The sequence below is a fragment of the Scyliorhinus canicula genome, chromosome 13 (assembly GCF_902713615.1).
Source record: "Scyliorhinus canicula chromosome 13, sScyCan1.1, whole genome shotgun sequence".
NCBI classification, from domain to species: Eukaryota; Metazoa; Chordata; class Chondrichthyes; order Carcharhiniformes; family Scyliorhinidae; genus Scyliorhinus; species Scyliorhinus canicula.
In genome coordinates this window covers 52293747-52316436 of record NC_052158.1, presented here as the reverse complement: position 1 = coordinate 52316436, position 22690 = coordinate 52293747, and positions in this window count along the sequence as shown.

Here is a 22690-nt window from a genome sequence, read left to right as displayed (position 1 = left end):
TCCCTAGATTTCTGTTTCTTTTTCAGTGCCTCCCAATCTTTATCCCACAGTCCTTCTTCAAAAGAGTTAACGGGCTGATCATGAGCTTTGTCTGGGCGGGAAAATCCCCACGGGTGAAGAAGGCAATGTTGGAGAGGAACCGCAGCGAGGGAGGGCTGGCTTTGCCGAGGCTGATTAATTATTACTGGGCGGCCAACATCGCTATGATAAGGAAGTGGATGGTGGGTACGGGGTCTATTTGGGAGCGGGTGGAGGCGGCTTCGTGCAGGGGCTCCAGTTTGGCAGCCCTGGTCACAGCTCATCTACCGCTGCCGCCGGCCAAGTACACCACCAGCCCGGTAGTGGTGACGACCCTGCGGATATGGGGCCAGTGGAGGAGGCATGTGGAGGAGATGGGGGCATCTGTCTGGGCGCCAATCTGCGACAACCATCGGTTTGCCCCCGGCAGAATGGATGGGGGGTTCCGAGTATGGCGGCGAGCAGGGGCGGGAAGGGTGGGTGATATGTTCCTGGAAGGGAGCTTCGCGAGTTTGAGGAGCTTGGAGGAGAAATTTGGGTTGGTAAGGGGAAATGATTTTAGGTACCTACAGTTGGGGGACTTTGTTCGTAGACAGGTATCATCTTTCCCACGCCTCCCGCCAATGGGGATCCTAGACAGAATAGTCTCTGGGAGGGACGAAGGGGAGGGTAGAGTCTCGGGTATTTATAAGGTGCTCATGAGGGAGGAAGGGTCCCAGACAGAGGAACTGAAACTTAAATGGGAGGAGGAGCTAGGCGGAGAAATGGAGGATGGGCTGTGGGCAGAGGCCCTGAGTAGGGTAAATTCGACCGCGACATGTGCTAGGCTCGGGCTGATTCAATTTAAGGTCGTTCACCGGGCCCATATGTCGGTGGCTCGGATGAGCAAATTCTTTGGGATAGAGGACAAATGCGCTAGGTGCGCGGGAGGACCAGCAAACCACGTTCACATGTTTTGGGCATGCCCTAAGCTGAGGGGGTACTGGGAGGGATTTGCGGGGATCATGTCTCGGGTGCTAAAAACAATGGTGCTGATGAGTCCAGGGGTGGCAATTTTTGGGGTTTCGGAGGACCCGGGGGTCCAGGGGGAGAAAGAGGCCGATGTTTTGGTCTTTGCTTCCCTGATAGCCCGGCGACGAATACTATTGGCGTGGAGGGACTCAAAGCCCCCGAAGACTGAGTTGTGGCTTGCGGACATGTCGAGTTTCCTGGGTATGGAAAAAATTAAGTTCGCCTTGAGGGGATCTGTACAGGGGTTCGCCCGGAGGTGGCAACCATTTATTGACTTCTTTGCGGGAGAGTGAGCGTCAGCAGGGGGTGGGGGGAGGGAGGGGTAGTAGAGTAGAGTAGAATAGGAGGGAAAATATGGCGGGTAGTACCGGTGGGAGAGGAGCGGGCTTGTGCAGTATATTACGATTGAAGTATTGAATGTATTTGGATGTTTGCACATTTTTGCCTTTTTTGCTTTCTTTCTGTTGATGTCTGTAACTGTTTACAAAGCCAAAAACCACCTCAATAAAATTGTTTATTTAAAAAAAAAAAGAAGATATGAGATCAACGACAAGGAAAATTAGGAGAAAAGTTAAGAGGAAATATAACTTAGGAGAGGTTACTGATCGAGGTGTTAAGATTCAAAACAGAGGTATAAAAACCAACATAAGTGTACTTTACCTGAATGCTCGTAGTATTCGGAATAAGGTAAATGAGTTGATGGCGCAAATCATCGTGAATGACTATGATTTAGTGGCCATTACTGAAACATGGTTAAAGGATGGTCACGACTGGGAGTTAAATATCCAAGGGTATCAAATTATTCGCAAGGACAGAGTGGATGGTAAGGGAGGTGGTGTAGCTCTGTTATTTAAGGATGACATCCGGACAATATTAAGGGATGACATCGGTGCTATGGAGGATAAGGTTGAATCCATTTGGGTGGAAATCAGGAATAGTAAGGCGAAAAAGTCACTGATAGGAGTAGTCTATCGGCCACCAAATAGTAACATTATGGTGGGGCAGGCAATAAACAAAGAAATAACTGATGCATGTAGAAATGGTACAGCAGTTATCATGGGGGATTTTAATCTGCATGTCGATTGGTTTAACCAGGTCGGTCAAGGCAGCCTTGAGGAGGAGTTTATTCTGAAGGAACAGCTGCAGGATCTTCAAGACCAGGGCATCATCTCCAAAGTGACGGAATCGACTGACTGTGTCAGCTCGATGGTCTGTGTGAAAAATCTCTCGGAGAGCTGCGCACCTGTATTGATCCCAAGGATCTCAATCAAAACATAATACGGGAACACTATCCGATCCCGAAGTGGGAGGAACTCACCAGTGAGATGGCACACGCCAGGTTCTGCATGAAGTTAGATGCGTCGCATGGATTCTGACAAATCCAACTGGATGAGTCCAGCAGGAAGCTCTGCACCTTCAACACCATTTGGCAGGTACTGCTATAACCCTATTCCGTTTGGCATTGTCTCAGCCTCAGAAATCTTCCACAGAATCATGGAGCAGATGATGGAGGGTATTGAAGGTGTGCGTGTAGACGACGTGATAATATGGTCCACGACCCCTGAGGAACAACACATCTCCCGTCTCAAAAAAGGTTTTCCCTGTGTCCATGCAAACGGCCTGAAACTGAACAAGGCCAAGTGCTCCTTTGGCATGTCAACCATCAAGTTCCTGGGTGACCAGATATCCCAGCAGGGTGTGCGACCAGACTCCGACAAGGTCAAGGCCATCAAAGCAATGAAGACCCCGGAAGGCAAATAGGCGGCACTACGCTTCCTCGAAACGGTAAACTTCTTGGGCAAGTTTATCCCCAACATGGCCTCACACACCACGGCCCTCAGGCATCTGGTAAAGATGTCCACTCATCAATGGTTGGAGCTCAAAGCTAAGCTCACCACTGCACCAGTGATGGCATTTTTTGACCCTAACAGGGAAACGAAAATCTCGAATGATGCGAGCCAGGACGGCATTGGTGTGGTGCTCCTCCAGAGGGGTGACACCTCGGCCTGGGCTCCAGTTGCCTATGCATCAGGGGCTATGACGCCCACCGAACAAAGGTACGCCCAAATTGAGAGAATGCCTGGGTCTTCTCACCGGAATTGTAAAGTTCCACGACTACGGCCTACCAACATTCACCGTGGAGACAGACCACAGACCACTAGCCCACATCATTCACAAGGACCTGAATGACATGATGCCCCGGCTTCAGCGTATTCTCCTCAGGCTCAGAAGGTATGACTTTGAACGAGTGCACACGCCTGGCAAGGAGCTGATGATTGCGGATGCTTTGTCCCGCTCCATCTTGCCCAGGGAACCGATTAACTTCATCAGAGACATTGAATTGCAGGTGCAGCTCTGTGCCAGCAATCTCCCGGCCTCAGGTTCAAGGGTGATCAACATTCGTGAAGAGACGGCCAAAGACCCTCTTCTGCAGCGTGTCATGCACCACCTCGCCAATGGCTGGCAGAAAGAGCAGTGCCCCCAATTTTTCAATGTGAAGGATGACCTGACAGTAATTGAAGGGATATTCCTCAAGGTGGACCACATTGTCATTCCACACAGTCTCCAGAACTTGGTGGTCTGGCAAATCCACGAGGGACATCTGGGTGTCGAGAAGTTTAGGCATAGGGCCCGGCAGGCTGTCTACTGGCCTGGAATCAGCCAGGATATCTCAAACACGGTCCTCAACTGTGCTACTTGTCAATGCTTCCAGCCAGCACAGAGCAAGGAGACGCTTCAGCAGCATGAGATTGTGACCTCCCCGTGGTACAAAGAACAAAGAAAATTACAGCACAGGAACAGGCCCTTCGGCTCTCCCAGCCGGTGCCGATCCAGATCCTTTATCTAAACCTGTCTCCTATTTTCCCTCTGTTCCCGCCCTTTCATATACCTGTCTAGATGCCTCTTAAATGATGCTATCGTGCCCGCCTCTACCACCTCCGCTGGTAAAGGGTTCCAGGCACCCACCACCCTCTGCATAAAAAACTTTCCACGCACATCTCCCTTAAACTTTCCCCCTCTCACCTTGAAATCGTGACCCCTTGTAACTGACACCCCCACTCTTGGAAAAAGCTTGTTGCTATCCACCCTGTCCATACCTCTCAAAATTTTATAGACCTCAATCAGATCCCCCCTCAACCTCTGTCGTTCCAACGAAAACAATCCTAATCTACTCAACCTTTCTTAATAGCTAGCACCCTCCATACCAGGCAACATCCTGGTGAACCTCCTCTGCACCCTCCCCAAAGCATCCACATCCTTCTGGTAATGTGGTGACCAGAATTGCACGCAGTATTCCAAATGTGGCCTAACCAAAGTCCTATACAACTGTAACATGACCTGCCGACTCTTGTACTCAAAAAGGTTGGCATCGACCTTTTTCACGCCAATGGGCATGATTATGTGCTCATTATCGATTACTTTTCTAACTACCCGGATGTTGTGAAGCTCTCGGACCTCACATCTAAGACCGTCATCAAGGCCTGTAAGGAGACGTTCTCCAGGCATGGTATCCCACTCACTGTCATGAGTGACAACGGTCCTTCCTTCAGTAGCCAAGTGTGGTCCAGATTCGCACAGTCATATCACTTCAACCAAGTCACCTCCAGCCCACACTACCCGCAGTCCAATGGGAAGGTTGAGAAAGGGGTCCACATCGTGAAGCAGTTCATCTGCAAGGTCGCGGATTCTGCTTCTGATTTCAACCTTGCGCTGCTTGCGTACAGGGCAACCCCTCTGTCTACCGGCATATCTCCGGCTCAACTCCTGATGAACAGGCACCTGCAGACGACTCTTCCAGCCATACACTTGCCTGACCTGGATCACCTCCCGGTGCTGCAGAAGGTGCAGAGCTGGGAAAAGCAGGGATATGATGCAGGACATTCTGGGGGGGGGGGGGGGGGGGGGGGGGGGAGGGTGAACAGCCAGCTGCCGTGGTGCACACATGGTGGCACCAAAAAAATGGGATGAGGTCCTACAAGCTGAATTCAGGGAGTTAAGAGTTAAACTAAAAAGTAGGACCTCAAAATAGTAATCTCAGGATCGCTACCAGTGCCATGAGCTAGTCAGATTAGGAACGTCAGGATAGATAGGATGAATGCGTGGCTCGAGAGATGGTGCAAGAGGGAGGATTCAAATTCCTGGGGCATTGGGACCGGTTCTGGGGGAGGTGGGACCAGTACAAACCGGACGGTCTGCACCTGGGCAGGACTGGAACCGATGTCCTGGGGGGGTGTTTGCTAGAGCTGTTGGGGAGGGTTTAAACTAATGTGGCAGGGGGATGGGAACCGATGCAGGAAGTTGGAAGGTAGTAAAACAGGGACAGAAGCAAAAGGAAGTAAGGGGGAAAGTGCAAGACAGAGAAGACATAGTCAAAAATCAAAAAAGGTGACAGTACAAGGTACAGTGACTGAGGGGAGCTCAGTGAATAGGCCCAGTAATACTAAAAGGAGTAAAACTGGAGATGTTAAGATTCAAAACCGAGGTAAAAAAACCAACATATGTGTACTTTATCTGAATGCTCGTAGTATTCGGCATAAAGTAAATGAGTTGATGGCGCAAATCATCGTGAATGACTATGATTTAGTGGCCATCACTGAAACATTGTTAAAGGATGGTCACGACTGGGAGTTAAATATCCGAGGGTATCAAACTATTCGGAAGGACAGAGTGGATGGTAAGAGAGGTGGTGTAGCTCTGTTATTTAAGGATGACATCCAGTCAATAGTTAGGGATGATATTGGTGCTATGGAGGATAAGGTTGAATCCATTTGGGTGGAAATCAGGAATAGTAAGGCGAAAAAGTCACTGATAGACTACTCCTATCGGCCACCAAATAGTAACGTTATGGTGGGGCAGGCAATAAACAAAGATAACTGATGCATGTAGAAATGGTACAGCAGTTATCATGGGGGATTTTAATCTACATGTCGATTGGTTTAACCAGGTCGGTCAAGGCAGCCTTGAGGAGGAGTTTATAGAATGTATCCGCGATAGTTTCCGAGAACAGTATGTAATGGAGCCTACGATGGAACAAGCGGTCCTAGATCTTGTCCTGTGTAATGAGACAGGATTGATTCATGATCTCATAGTTAGGGATCCTCTTGGAAGGAGCGATCACAATATGGTGGAATTTAAAATACAGATGGAGGGTGAGAAGGTAAAATCAAATACTAGTGTTTTGTGTTTAAACAAAGGAGATTACAATGGGATGAGAGAAGAACTAGCTAAGGTAGACTGGGAGCAAAGACTTTATGGTGGAACAGTTGAGGAACAGTGGAGAACCTTCCAAGCGATTTTTCACAGTGCTCAGCAAAGGTTTATACCAACAAAAAAGGAAGGACGGTAGAAAGAGGGAAAATCGACCGTGGATATCTAAGGAAATAAGGGAGAGTATCAAATTGAAGAAAAGAGCATACAAAGTGGCAAAGATTGGTGGGAGACTAGAGGACTGGGAAATATTTAAGGGGCAACAGAAAGCTACTAAAAAAGCTATAAAGAAGAGTAAGATAAAGTATGAGAGTAAACGCTCAGAATATAAAAACAGACAGCAAAAGTTTTTACAAATATATAAAGCAAAAAAGAGTGGCTAAGGTAAATATTGGTCCTTCAGTTGATGAGAAGGGAGTTTTAATAACTGGAGATGAGGAAATGGCTGAGGAACTGAACAGGTTTTTTGGATCGGTCTTCACAGTGGAAGACACAAATAACATGCCAGTGACTGATAGAAATGAGGTTATGACAGGTGATGACCTTGAGAGGATTGTTATCACTAAGGAGGTAGTGATGGGCAAGCTAATGGGGCTAAAGGTAGACAAGTCTCCTGGCCCTGATGGAATGCATCCCAGAGTGCTAAAGGAGATGGCTAGGAAAATTGCAGATGCACTAGTGATGATTTACCAAAATTCACTAGACTGTGGGGTGGTCCCGGTGGATTGGAAATTAGCAAACGTGACACCACTGTTTAAAAAATGAAGTAGGCAGAGAGCAGGAAATTATAGGCCAGTGAGCTTAACATCGGTAGTAGGGAAGATGCTGGAATCTATCATCAAGGAAGAAATAGCAAGGCATCTGGATAGAAATTGTCCCATTGGGCAGACGCAGCATGGGTTCATAAAGGGCAGGTCGTGCCTAACTAATTTAGTGGAATTTTTTGAGGACATTACCAGTGCTGTGGATACCGGAGAGCCAATGGATGTGGTATATCTGGATTTCCAGAAAGCTTTTGACAAGGTGCCACACAAAAGGCTGCTGCATAAGATAAAGATGCATGGTATTAAGGATAAAGTAGCAGCATGGATAGAGGATTGGTTAATTAATAGAAAGCAAAGAGTGGGGATTAATGGGTGCTTCACAGCTCCAGGGTCCCAGGTTCGATTCCAGGCTGGGTCACTGTCTGTGTGGAGTCTGCACGTCCTCCCCCTGTGTGCGTGGGTTTCCTCCGGGTGCTCCGGTTTCCTCCCACAGTCCAAAGATGTGCGGGTTAGGTGGATTGGCCATGCTAAATTGCCCGTAGTGTCCTAATAAAAGTACGGTTAAGGGGGGGGTTGTTGGGTTACAGGTATAGGGTGGATACGTGGGTTTGAGTAGGGTGATCATGGCTCGGCACAACATTGAGGGCCGAAGGGCCTGTTCTGTGATGTACTGTTCTATGTTCTCTGGTTGGTGATCAGTAGCTAGTGGTGTCCCTCAGGGACCCATGTTGGGCCCACAATTGTTCACAATCTACATAGATAATTTGGAGTTGGGGACCAAGGGCAATGTGTCCAAGTTTGCAGATGACACTAAGATGAGTGGTAAAGTGAAAAGTGCAGAGGATACTGGAAGTCTGCAGAGGGATTTGGATAGGTTCAGTGAATGGGCTAGGGTCTGGCAAATGGAATACAATGTTGACAAATGTGAGGTTATCCATTTAGGTAGGAATAACAGCAAACAGGATTATTATTTAAACAATAAAATATTAAAGTATGCTGCTGTGCAGAGAGACCTGGGTGTGCTAGTGCATGAGTCACAGAAAGTTGGTTTACAGGTGCAACAGGTGATTAAGAAGGCAAATGGAATTTTGTCCTTCATTGCTAGAGGGATGGAGTTTAAGACTAGGGAGGTTATGCTGCAATTATATAAGGTGTTAGTGAGGCCACACCTGGAGTATTGTGTTCAGTTTTGGTCTCCTTACTTGAGAAAGGACATACTGGCACTGGAGGGTGTGCAGAGGAGATTCACGAGGTTAATCCCAGAGCTGAAGGGGTTGGATTACGAGGAGAGGTTGAGTAGACTGGGACTGTACTCGTTGGAATTTAGAAGGATGAGGGGGGATCTTATAGAAACATTTAAAATTATGAAGGGAATAGATAGGATAGATGCGGGCAGGTTGTTTCCACTGGCGGGTGAAAGCAGAACTAGGGGGCATAGCCTCAAAATAAGGGGAAGTAGATTTAGGACTGAGTTTAGGAGGAACTTCTTCACCCAAAGGATTGTGAATCTATGGAATTCCTCGCCCAGTGAAGCAGTTGAGGCTCCTTCATTAAATGTTTTTAAGGTAAAGATAGTTAGTTTTTTGAAGAAAAAAGGGGATTAAGGGTTATGGTGTTCGGGCTGGAAAGTGGAGCTGAGTCCACAAAAGATCAGCCATGATCTAATCGAATGGCGGAGCAGGCTCGAGGGGCCAGATGGCCTACTCCTGCTCCTAGTTCTTATGTTCTTATGCCACTGATTTGCCTGTGCTATCTCCGGCAGATGCTGTTCGGATCAAGCTACCTGATGGAGGCTGGTCAGCTCCAGCTGTTGTGGATTGTTGTGCGTATGGTTGATGGCTGTGTTGTGCGGCGAAACAGACGAGCACTGCGCACAGTTGCCTGCCCGCCACCAGATTCTTCTTTCTTCCCACCTGTTGTTGTGCTACCTCCTGATACCTCGAACCACGAGGCCACCAGTCAGGCTGCAATCCTGCCCATCAAAGTGCCGTCATCCCCACCTTCACCTCTCAGGAGGTCGACCAGGATCTGAAGCAAGTCCCAAAGATTGGACTTATAAACTTTTGTCCTGTAAATTATGTTCTGTTTTCACACGATAAATACCTGTTTGTTACATGTATATATGTTTCTTCTCACCATGGGATGTAAATATTTAGTTTTTCTTGGCCTACACCGATAAACACAGTCACATATGCTCCAAGCAAACATTTTTGTTAAAAAGGGGAGATGTCATGACACCCTCCCCCTTCTGCTGACGATTAAGTTTCCACAAAGAAGTCGACGAACGGCTGCCACCTCCGGGCGAACCCCAACATTGACCCTCTCAAGGCGAACTTGATTTTCTCCAGGCAGAGAAAGCTAGCCATGTCCGATAGCCAGGTCTCCGACTTCGGGGGCTTTGAGTCCCTCCAAACTAATAGTATCCGTCTCCGGGCTACCAGGGAAGCAAAGATCAGAACATCTGCCTCCTTCTCCTCCTGGATTCCCGGATCTTCCGACACCCCTAAAATCGCCACCTCTGGATTCATTGCCACCCTTGTTTTTAATACCGTGGATATGACATCTGCAAACCCCTGCCAAAATCTCGGACATGTCCAGACTTATGGACATGGATCGCTGGTCCTCCCGCACACTATGCACACCTGTGTTCCACCCCAAAGAATCTGCCCATCCGGGCCACTGTCATGTGAGCCCGGTGAACGACCTTGAATTGTATCAAAGAACAAAGAAAATTACAGCACAGGAACAGGCCCTTCGGCCCTCCCAGCCTACGCCGATCCAGATCCTTTATCTAAACCTGTCTCCTATTTTCCAAGGTCTATTTCCTTCTGTTCCCGCCCGTTCATATACCTGTCTAGATGCCTCTTAAATGATGCTATCGTGCCCGCCTCTACCACCTCCGCTGGTAAAGCGTTCCAGGCACCCACCACCCTCTGCATAAAAAACTTTCCACGCACATCTCCCTTAAACTTTCCCCCTCTCACCTTGAAATCGTGACCCCTTGTAACTGACACCCCCACTCTTGGGAAAAGCTTGTTGCTATCCACCCTGTCCATACCTCTCATAATTTTGTAGACATCAATCAGGTCCCCCCATAACCTCCGTCTTTCCAACGAAAATAATCCTAATCTACTCAACCTTTCTTCATAGCTAGCACCCTCCATACCAGGCAACATCCTGGTGAACCTCCTCTGCACCCTCTCCAAAGCATCCACTTCCTTCTGGTAATGTGGTGACCAGAACTGCACGCAGTATTCCAAATGTGGCCGAACCAAAGTCCTATACAACTGTAACATGACCTGCCAACTCTTGTACTCAATACCCGGTCCGATGAAGGCTGTATGCCTTCTTGACCACTCTATCAACCTGCGTTGCCACCTTCAGGGTACAATGGACCTGAACTCCGAACTCTCTGTACATCAATGTTCCCCAAGACCCTTCCATTGACCATATAGTCCGCTCTTGAATTTGATCTTAAAAAATGCATCACCTCGCATTTGCCTGGATTGAACTCCATCTGCCATTTCTCTGCCCAACTCTCCAATCTATCTATATTTTGTTGTATTCTCTGACAGTCCTCCTCGCTATCTGCAACTCCACCAATCTTAATATCATCTGCAAACTTGCTAATCAGACCACCTATACCTTCCTCCAGGTCATTTATGTAGATCACAAACAGCAGTGGTCCGAGCACAGATCCCTGTGGAACACCACTAGTCACCCTTCTCCATTTTGAGACACTCCCTTTCACCATTACTCTCTGTCTCCTGTTGCCCAGCCAGTTCTTTATCCATCTAGCCAGTACGCCCTGAACCCCATACGACTTCACTTTTTCCATCAACCTGCCATGGGAAACCTTATCAAACGCATCAAAGTCCATGTATATGACATCTACAGCCCTTCCCTCATCAATTAACTTTGTCACTTCCTCAAAGAATTCTATTAGGTTTGTAAGACATGACCTTCCCTGCACAAAACCATGCTGCCTATCACTGATAAGTCTATTTTCTTCCAGATGTGAATCGATCCTATCCCTCACTAGCTTCCCCAACAGTTTGCCTACCACTGACGTCAAGCTCACAGGTCTATAATTCCCTGGATTATCCCTGCTACCCTTCTTAAACAAAGGGACAACATTAGCAATTCTCCAGTCCTCCAGGACCTCACCCGTGCTCAAGGATGCTGCAAAGATGTCTGTTAAGGCCCCAGCTATTTCAACCCTCGCTTCCCTCAGTAACCTGGGATAGATCCCATCCGGTCCTGGGGACTTGTCCACCTTAATGTTTCTTTAGAATACCCAAAACTTCCCCCTTCCGTATGACAACTTGACTTAGAGTATTTAAACATCCATCCCTAGACTCAACATCCGTCTTGTCCTTCTCCTTTGTGAATACCGATGCAAAGTACTCATTGAGAATCTCACCCATTTCCTCTGAATCCACTCATAAATTCCCTCTTTTGTCTTTGAGTGGGCCAATCCTTTCTCTAGTTACCCTCTTGCTCCTTACATACGAATAAAAGGCTTTGGGATTTTCCTTAACCCTGTTAGCCAAAGATATTTCATGACCCCTTTTAGCCCTCTTTATTGCGCGTTTGAGATTCGTCCTACTTTCCCGATATTCCTCCAAAGCTTCATCAGATTTGAGTTGCCTCGATCCTATGTATGATTCCTTTACCATCTTAGCTAGTCTCACAATTTCACCCGTCATCCATGGTTCCCTAATCTTGCCATTTCTATCTTTAATTTTCACAGGAACATGTCTGTCCTTTCCTTAAAAGACTCCCACATTTCAAATGTGGATTTACTCTTAAACAGCTGCTTCCAATCCACATTCCCTAGCTTCTGCCGAATTTTGTTATACTCTGCCTTTCCCCAATTTAGTACTCTTCCTTTCGGACCCCTCTTGTCCTTGTCCATGAGTATTCTAAAACTTACGGAATTGTGATCGCTATTCCCAAAGTAATCACCGACTGAAACATCAACCACCTGGCCGGGATCATTCCCCAATACCAGGTCCAGTATGGCTCCTTCCCGAGTTGGACTATTTACATACTGCTCTAAAAAACTCTCCTGGATGCTCCTTACAAACTCTGCTCTATCTATGCCTCCAACACTACATGAATCCCATTCAATGTTGGGGAAGTTAACATCTCCCATCACAACCACCCTATTGCTCCTACATTTTTCTATAATCTGTCTGTATATTTGTACCTCTACTTTATGCTCGCTTTTGGGAGGTCTGTAGTAAAGTCCCAACAATGTTACTGCACCCTTCCTATTTCTCAGCTCCACCCATATTGCACTCGAATCCTCCATCGTGCCCTCCTTAATCACAGCTGTGATAGCATCTCTGATGAGTAATGCAACTCCTCCACCCCTTCTACCTCCCTCTCTATCCCTCCTGAAGCATCTATACCCTGGGATATTCAGTTGCCAGTCCTGCCCTTCCCTCAACCAAGTCTCAGTAATACCAATAACATCATATTCCCAGGTACGATCCAAGCCCTAAGTTCATCTGCCTTACCTGCTACACTTCACGCATTAAAACAAATCCACCTCAGACCACCTGTCCCTTTGCGTTCATCATCTCTTCCCTGTCTACTCTTCCCCTGAGTCACATTGAGTTTATTGTCTCGTACCTTACTGGCTTTAGTTGCTGCCTCTTTACTGACCTCTAACTTCCTAATCTGGTTCCCATCCCCCTGCCACATTAGTTTAAAACCTCCCCAACAGTGTTAGCAAAAGCACCCCCTAGGACATTGGTATCAGGCTGAGCCTGGCACATGTTGTGGACGCGTTGACTCTACTCAACGTGTCCGCCCAGAGACCATTCTCTATCTCTCCTCCCAGCTCCTCCTCCAACTTACGCTTCAGCTCCTCGGTCTGCATCTCCTCTGACCCCATAAGTTCCTTGTAAATGTCCGAGATGCTCACTTCTCCTACCCACCCTCTGGAAACTACCCTGTCCTGAATCCACCCTTAGCGGTAGGAGCGGGAAGTTTGAAACCTGTCTACGTAGGAAGTCCCGCACCGGCAGATACCTGAATTTGTTTCTCCTCGCCAACCCAAACTTCTCCTCCAGCCCCCTCATACTCGGAAAGCTCCCCTCTATAAACATATCCCCCACCCTCTCAATTCCTGCTCTCCGCCATATCCGGAACCCCCATCCATACTTCCCGGAGCAAACCGGTGATTATTACAGATTGGGGACCAGACTGATGCTCCCTCTGCTCCCACATGTCTCCGCCATTGCCCCCAGACTCTCAGCGCCGCCACCACCACGGGGCTGGTGGAGTACCGTGCCAGCGGGAACGGCAGAGGTGCAGTTACCAATGCCCCCAGACTGGTGTCCTTGCATGAAGCTGCCTCCATACGCTCCCATGCGACCCCCCCCCCCCCTCCCCCACCCCCCACCCACCCACACCCCTGCCTCACAGGCCAGCTCTCCTCCACATCACAATATTCGCTGCCCAATAGTAATTTATGATATTTGGCCACACCAGCCCCTCCTCTCCAACCCCTCCAAGAATACGCGCGTCACCAGCGGGGTCTTCACTGCTTTCCATCAGCTTTCAGAAGCAACATTCAGCAGTGTGCCCCACATTGCTCAGAGTCCTTATCCTTCTTTAAAATGAGGGAGATGGAAGCCTGCGACAATGTAGGGGGGAGTCCCCACTCTCTCACCTTGTTGTACATCCTCACCAGTAGCAGTCCTATCTCGGCACCAAACTTCTTATAAATCTCTACAGAGAACATGTCCTGGACTGGGGCCTTCCCGGCCTGCATCACACCCATGTCAACCTTAGCCCAATTGGGGTCCCCAGCCCCTGCATCCTCTCCTCCTTAGGGAACTCCAACCTATCTAGGAATCGCCGCACCCCCTCCTCACCAGCCAGGGGCTCTGACTCGTACTGTCTCCTATTAAAGACCTGAAATGCCCATTCACCCACTTACCTCTGTCATCCCTCACCCTACCAATCTCCCTCACTGCTGCTTGCTCCCTCAACTAGTGGGCCAGCATACTGCTTGCCTTTTTCCCGTACTCCTACACTGTCCATCTGGACCTTCTCAATACCCACCACCTTCCACATGGACACTAATCCAAACTCCACCTGGAGCTTCCGTCTTTCCCTTAGCAGCCCCTCTTCCTTCAACACCGAGTGTTTCCAATCCACCCTCAGAATCTCAACGACCATCCTTGCTCTCTCCTCCTGCTCCACCCTCTCCCTATGCACCCGAATCAAAATAAATTCCCTCTAACTAACGAGTGCCCTCCACAGCATGCCGGCTGTGACCTTCCCCGTGTCGCTCAACTCCACATACCCCGAATAGCAGCCCTCACCCGCTCACACACACACCCTCATCCGCCAAAGGCCGTTACCCCCCTCACCTTCATATCCAGCCCTGAGTGGAACACCTGTTCCACCCATTCCTTCCTCAGCCTCGTCTGATTCCCCAGCTTCAGGGGCGTCTCCTGTATAAACACAACGTCCGCCTTCAGAAACCTCAGATATGCAAAAACATGTGACCTTTTAACCGGCCCATTCAACGCACACACATTCTACACAACCAGCCTGGTCAGAGGGGGAGGGGAGATGGGTTCCCCTCTCCCCTCTCCCTTAATCCTCCCAAATACCAACAAACAAAGAGAAACACAATTCACCATCACCGCTCCCCGATCGAAATGCACCACAAATTGCCCACCCCATGAGCCTCACAATCAACACAAAGCTTCTCTCCAAAGTTCAATGTCCTCATACTCCTCCCAGTCCAAGGTCTCTCATAAAGTCCATCACCTCTTCTGATGAGTCAAAATAAAATTCCTGCTTTTGATGCATCACCCACAAGCGGGGAGGGTTCAAAACCCTGAACTTCACCCACTTCTTGAATCTTTTATCTGATTATACCCAGCCCTCCACTTCACCAGCTCCGCACACAGTTCCTAGTAAATCCGCAGCTCACTCCCTTCCTCGGTGCATTTCTTGGTCTGCTTTGCCCCCCCCCCCCCCCCACCCCCCCACCCTCCCAGAAATTTTTCTTTGTGAAAAATCGATGTGTTTAGTGGTTCCCCTACCTGTGGCCTCTTCCTCTGCACCCTGTGCGCCCGATCCACCTCAGGGGCTGGTCAAATGTCCCCTCCCCCCACTAATCTCTCCAGCATGTTCGCCACATACTTGGTGGCCTCCACTCCCTCAATGCCCTCAGGCATCCTGACTATCCTCACATTCTGCCTTCTGGACGGTTCTCGAGCTCCTCCAATTTCTCCCTTAGCCTCTTTTGGCTGCTCAACACCATCCCCATCTCCGTCTCCAGCAAGACCAGCCGATCTTATCTTTGGGGGGACAGAGCACCGGATCTGCGAGGACCATCTTGTGCTGGGGAAAGGATGAAGACAGCGTTTTTGAGGCTCAGAGGCTTTTTAAACAGCGCGCTGGGATTCAAGAAAAAAATCAACAGTTACATCTCAGGAAAGGGGTAAGCTGATTGTTTGTGAGTAACTGATATGAGTTACTGTGTGTAAATAACTGTAACTGAAAGAACTGAAAAAGATAACAGTCAGGGACCAAGTTTAAAAAATAAAGTGAGTTATCTATAGTAGAAATCTAGTGCTAGGTTGTTGTGCCGACCATTTATCCTAATCTAAGATCAACCTAACCTGCACCCCTTCAATTTACTGCTGTCCATGTGCCTGTCTAAGAGTTGCTTAAATGTCCCTAATGACTCTGACTCCACCACCTCTGCTGGCAGTGCATTCCACACACCCACCACTCTCTGTGTAAAGAACCTACCTCTGACATCTCCCCTATACCTTCCTCCAATCACCTTAAAATGATGTCCCCCACGTGACAGCCATCCGCCCTGGGGAAAAGTTTCTGGCTATCCACTCTATCCATGCCTCTCATCACCTTGTGCCCCTCTATCAAGTCACCTCTCTTCCTTCTTCGCTCCAGTGAGAAAAGGCCTCACTCCCTCAACCTTTCTTCATAAGACATGCCCTCCATTCCAGGCAGCATCCTGGTAAATCTCCTCTGCACCCTCTCCAAAGCATCCACATCCTTCCTATAATGAGGTGACCAGAACTGGACACAATATTCCAAGTGTGGTCTAACCAGGGTTTTATAAAGCTGCAGCAAAACCTCGCGGCTCGTAAACTCAATCCCCCTGTTAATGAAAGCCAACACACCATACGCCTTCTTTACAACCTGGTGGCAACTTTGAGGGATCTATATACGTGGACCCCAAGATCCCTCTGTTCCTCCACATTTCCAAGAATCTTGCTTTTAACCCTGTATTCAGCATTCAAATTCGACCTTCCAAAATGAATCACTTCACATTTATCAAGGATGAACTCCATCTGCCACTTCTCAGCCCAGCTATGCATCCTGTCAATGTCCTGCTGTAACCTGCAACAGTCCTCAACACTATCTACAACTCCACCAACCTTTGTGCCATCAGCAACTTACTAACCCACCCTTCCACTTCCTCATCCAAGTCATTTATAAAAACCACAAAGAGCAGAGGTCCCAGAACAGATCCCTGCGGGACACCACTGGTCACCGACCTCCAGGCGGAATACTTTCCATCCAATACCACTCGCTGTCTTCTTTTGGTCAGCCAATTCTGTATCCAGACAGCCAAATTTCCCTGTATCCCATACCCCCTAACTTTCTGAATGAGCCTACCATGGGGAACCTAATCAAATGCCTTAACTGAAATCCATTTACACCATATTCACTGCCCGACCTTCATCAATGTGTCTTGTCACATCCTCAAATAATTCAATGAAGCTTGTGAGGCATGACCTGCCCCTCACAAAGCCATGCTGACTATCTTTAATCAAACTATGCTTTTCTAAATAATCATAAATCCGATCTCTCAGAATCCTTTCCAATATTTTGCTCACCACAGACGTAAGACTGATGGGTCTGTAATTCCCAGGGATTTCCCTATTCTTGATTAGGGGAACAGCATTCGCCTCTTTCCAATCATCCGGTATTACTCCAGTGGAGAGTGAGGACGCAAAGATCATCGGCAACTGCGCAGCAGTCTCTTCCCTTGCTTCCCGTAGTAACCGTGGGTATATCCCGTGTTGCTCGTTCTGGTGAGTGCGCTTTACACGCTGTTTTATTACTTAGCTCTAGAGTCGCCAGGTATCCTTATGATACCACCACGAGGTTCAAGTTCAAGTTCAGATCAATGACTCAATACGCCAATTAGTAAGGTTCAAATCAAAACACGTTTATTAATACACAGTTAATCGCTACTCATGCATACAATACTAAAAGACTAGGCTATTCCTACCACTAACAGGCCAATACTTATCTGGATAAGGGAACCCGCTGGGTCAGGGAACAATGGCCTCTTGCTCGATCCTGAGTCTGCAGGCTTCCAGCTGGTATGGACTAAGGGGCCAGGGGCATCTATCTCGTAGTGTGTGTTGACTGGACACTTACTTGATGGTGCAGCAGTTGGCCAGGTCTCTCCTTCTTACGGTCAAGTTCATGGGGCATCCGGTCATGAGCGTGTGTGGGGTGAAACCTATAGAAGTCAAAACAGTGTTTCTCAAAATCATTAGCGTGAATGGGAGGACTGAATCCCAAGTCATGTTATTTTCTTTGACCATTTTACGGAGGGTAGCTTTTAGAGTCCGATTCATGCGCTCCACGATACCACTTGACTTGGGGTGGTATGCGATGTGGAACTTTTGTGTTATGCCAAATATCGTGAGGACGTTCTTCATGACACGTCCCGTAAAATGGGAACCTTGGTCCAATTCAATGCTTTGGGGGAGTCCCCATCTCGTAAAGATGTGGTGTGTCAAAATCTTTGCCGTGGTTTTTGCCATATTGGTCCTAGATGGGAAGGCTTCTACCCATTTAGTGAATGTGTCAATGACAACTAAGACATATTTATAACCATTCCTGCAAGGGGGCAATGGACCTATTAAATCAATTTGGAGGTTAGTCCAGGGGCCATTAACGAGGCGGGTGTGGCTAAGCTGCACTTTCTTGGAATATCTGTCCAGATTATTTTGGGCACAGATAAGGCAATTTTCTATGTAATGGGTAACGTCTTTCAGATGTGGCCACCAACTGAGCTGTCTCAGGTGGGCTGTAGTGGGGTCAATTCCCTAGTGTCCATGACCATCATGTAACAAAGAAATTAGTTGATTCCTGTCCTGTTCAGGAACCACATAAGGGTGTCTTTGAGAACCACACCATCATGTGTGGTCAGTGCATTCTTGATCCTATCAAATGGAGCTGGGAATTTTCCGTTAAAAATCTCCCTGAGATTGCTGTCTTGCTTCTGGACCTGTACTAAATCTTCAATATTAGTTTGCGAGACTTGAACTACATTCACTGGGGCGCTTTCGGGGGATTCCAAAAATGTCCATGTCTGGAACCTGCCTTAGCCAATGCGTCGGCTTTCACATTTCCAGGGGGGGATGAACGGTGATGACTTCTTACCTTTATAATTCCAAATGTCCTATCGGTGGCTTTATCTAAAATGTGGCGGAGAAATGGGGCTGAAGGAAGGGGTTTACCGTCTGCGGAAACAAAACCTCTTGCTTTCCACAGGGGTAGGAATTCTGTGAGGCTGTTGCAGACATAAAGGCTATCTGAGTAGATGTCTGGCGGGCTGGGGAAGGAATCTGGGTGCTCAACAATGTACGCAATGGCTGCGAGCTCTGCTGCCTGCGCGCCTAAGTGACCGGGTAATTTCAATGCAATCTCATCTAGTGCGCATCCCTGCGCGTCCTCGACATAGATGCTGCATCCAGTAATGCGCAATCCAGTGTCTGTGTGCTTGGGGCTTTGGGGTGAACGTCCTATCTTTCTGGGGGGTGTCTTTGCAATAAAGGGGCCTGTGTTATTAAGTGGGGAGATGATTTCACATTCATGGGGGGTGCTTGGGTACTGGAGGTTATCTGCCAAAAAAGTGTGGGTCTTTGTCCTTTGTACTGTGATGTCCTGTCCCTGCAAAAGACGGGTCCATCTAGCTGCTCTAATCTGACTAACAGTTCCGTCCTTTAGTCGTCCGTCTAATAGAAGTTGTGTGGGGGTGTGTTCGGTCAGAATCGTAATGGGGTTCAGTCCGGTTATGTAGGAAAAATACTGCACTGTCCAGAAAACTGCGAGTAGGTGCCTTTCACAGGCTGAAAATCCTTGCTCCACAGGACCTAAGATTCTGGAGGCATAAGCCTCTTAGCTGCTAGTGCTGTTCCTGAAGGAGCACGGCCGAGAGGGTCAGATCTGTGCTTGCTACCTCAATAGCATAGGGGGAAAGTGGGTCTGGAACTTGCAGTGCGGGGGCTGTGATAAGGGCTCTTTTTAAATCGTCCACAACATCTGTATGCTGCGGAAGCCATTCCCAAGGGGCTCCTTTCTTTAGGAGGTCTGAGAGGGGGGCTGCTTTGGTCGCGAAACCGTCAATGCGGTTCTGACAGTAGCCAACCAGTCCTAAAAACGACCGGAGGGCTGAAATATTCTGGAGAAGGGGCAATTTAGCAATCAAGTCAATCCTTTTATGCTCGATCTCGCGTTTACCATGTGTGATAATTGTCCCAAATATATCACCTTTTCGTCCAAAATTTGGGCCTTCTTGGGGTTAACTTTACAACCAATTGTCTGTAGGAGTTCCAGGAGTTCAGACAGAAGCGTGATGTGCTCTGCCATGGTGTCTGTCTGCAGTAATAGGTCGTCCACATACTGGACCAGACAATCGGGGCAAGAGAATTTAGACAAACCATTTGCCAGCTGTGGGTGGAAAATGGAGGATGAGTTGTGGAATCCTTGTGGAAGGCATGTCCACGTGTACTGCTGGCCTTTAAATGTGAAGGCAAATTTGTACTGGCACGCCTTTGCCAATGGAATGGACCAGAAGCCGTTGCTGATGTCCAAAACCGTAAAATACTTGGAGTTGTGTTCCTGTTTGAGCATGGTCTCGGGACTTCATAGAATTTACAGAGCAGAAGGAGGCCATTTGGCCCATCGAGTCTGCACTGGCTCCTGGAAAGAGCACCCTACCCAAGGTCAACACCCCCACCTTATCCCCATAACCCAGTAACCCCACCCAACAGGTGGGCAGCACGGCAGCATTGTGGATAGCACAATCGCTTCACAGCTCCAGGGTCCCAGGTTCGATTCCGGCTTGGGTCACTGTCTGTGCGGAGTCTGCACATCCTCCCCGTGTGTGCGTGGGTTTCCTTCGGGTGCTCCCGTTTCCTCCCACAGTCCAAAGATGTGCAGGTTAGGTGGATTGGCCATGATAAATTGCCCTTAGTGTCCAAAATTGCCCTTAGTGTTGGGTGGGGTTACTGGGTTATGGGGATAGGGTGGAGGTGTTGACCTTGGGTAGGATGCTCTTTCCAAGAGCCGGTGCAGACTCGATGGGCCGAATGGCCTCCTTCTGCACTGTAAATTCTATGTAAACACTAAGGGCAATTTTGGACACTAAGGGCAATTTAGCATGGCCAATCCACCTAACCTGCACATCTTTGGACTGTGGGAGGAAACCGGAGCACCCGGAAGAAACCCACGCACACACAGGGAGGATGTGCAGACTCCGCACAGACAGTGACCCAATCCGGAATCGAACCTGGGACCCTGGAGCTGTGAAGCAATTGTGCTAACCACTATGCTACCGTGCTGCCCCTTGTGGCTACCGTGGGGGCTACTGCGGGGGTGACTTTATTGAGTTCCCGATAATCGATGGTCAGTCGCCATAATCCATCGGGCTTTCTCACTGGCCAAATCGGGGCATTGTTAGTAGAGGCTACTGATCTAAGTACGCCCTGCTCTAATAAGCTGTCGATAACTTTTGCGATTTCTGTCTCTGCCTCTTGGGGAAATCCATATTGCCGTTTGGGTCTAGGGTCAGGTCCTGTAATTTGAACTGGTCCAGACATTCTGCTGCAGTCGTGCCTGTGACTGGTAAATGCTGATCTGTTCTTTTGCAAAACTGCCCTAACCTGTTTGTCCGTGCTGAATGTGGTCGGATCAAAACAATACTCTCCGACTGCACTAAATCTGTTTGCGTACTCACCTACTGTGAGCGTTGCGGGGGCTCTTTCTGACCTTGCCATCCTCTCCAGACACATTGATTCTGGATCAAATGACAGGTTGTGTGTGTTCATAAAATCAATGCCTAGAATGTGTTCTGCTGTGTGGGGCAGATCTACTAAAACAATGGGGTGTTTGGTGGTAATGGTCCCTAGCTGAATGGGTACAGGGGCTGTGATGTGTCCCTGCTGTGAGTGGCCTGTAAAGCCGCTGAGGGTGATTGTGGCTGTAGTGGGCCACGTGTCCGTTTGAAACACATTGGAGGAATTTATGGTCGTGCGGGACCCTCCTGTGTCCCAGAGAAAATCAATGGGCTGTCCCCGTATTTTTGCTGTGACTACCGGTCGTCCGGACGTATCCTAAAGGGTGTCACAGACCCAAGTGGGGGAGCCCGAACACTGTCAGTCCGTGCTGTTCATGTCTCCTTGGTCTGAACGGGTGCTGACACTATGAATAGGCTTTGTCCTATTTCTGTTCAGAGTGCCTGTCTGTTGGCCTCTCTGTGATTTCTGCGGGGCGTTGCACTCTCGTGCAGAATGACCTCATTGTCCACAGTTGTAACATTCATAGAACAGTACAGCACAGAACAGGCCCTTCGGCTCTCAATGTTGTGCCGAGCAATGATCACCCTACTCAAACCCACATATCCACTGTTCTTGAAAATACAGAAAAATGTGTCATTTGAAACATGGAAGTCTGGCAATATCTGGTTTGAGAGGATACAGGGAAAGATCCCACAAAAGTTTCATAGCAGCTTCAAAGAGCAGGGTTGTAAAATGCAGATTATTGCTCACAAGCAGGTTTAGCAAACACACAGGTTTCATGTGGTAAGCTAAAACAATGGCTCACACCATGGAATGTAACTATCTCAGGAAGCATCTGGAAAAGCATGGATGAGAGTTGCAATTGCATTAAGTGACGAATGTTTAAAACAGGCAAGTCTTTCAAGTCATAACCAAGTTAAATTTTAGCATACAGCTAAAAGCAAAGTTTCACACCTTAATTGAAATAAACTCTCTTCGTAAACAGCTGGAAAGGATCGATGATGCTCAGTCGAATTTGGTGTCAATTCTAAAGTGTAAAATTCTATGAACATCAAGACAATTAAAAGAAAATTGGAGACGACCTGTCTACGAGAAACATCATTTAAGTCAAAATCAAAGGCAAAGTTATGAGCTGGGGACAATTGGAAAATTAAACGATTCAAAATCACAGAAATAAAAGTAACACCTATTGAAACCAAAGCATTTTTTAATCAGATCTGAGAGGAGACGATATGCCCAAAATGAATAATTAGTTGTAGTAAAATGTTTACATCAAAGATACTTTTAACTATCAAAGTGAAACAAGCTCATTTACAATAAAGTCGTTAAAACTTAATAACTCTCAGAAAGAGAATATAAACCCAGGGAGCAGCAGCAACAAGGACAGAGGAAACCAGCAACAGGAGAGAAGGGGAGGAGAACTCAGAGAGAGAGAGAGAGAGCTTGGTCATGAGAAAGACAAGGCAAGCAGCCGAGTTTAAACAGTTATACATCTAAGGAAGACTAGAATTTAAACAGGAGCAGAGCCAGAGCCAGCTCTCACAGCTCGGTGCATGGGAAGGACAGGACACAGCAACCGAG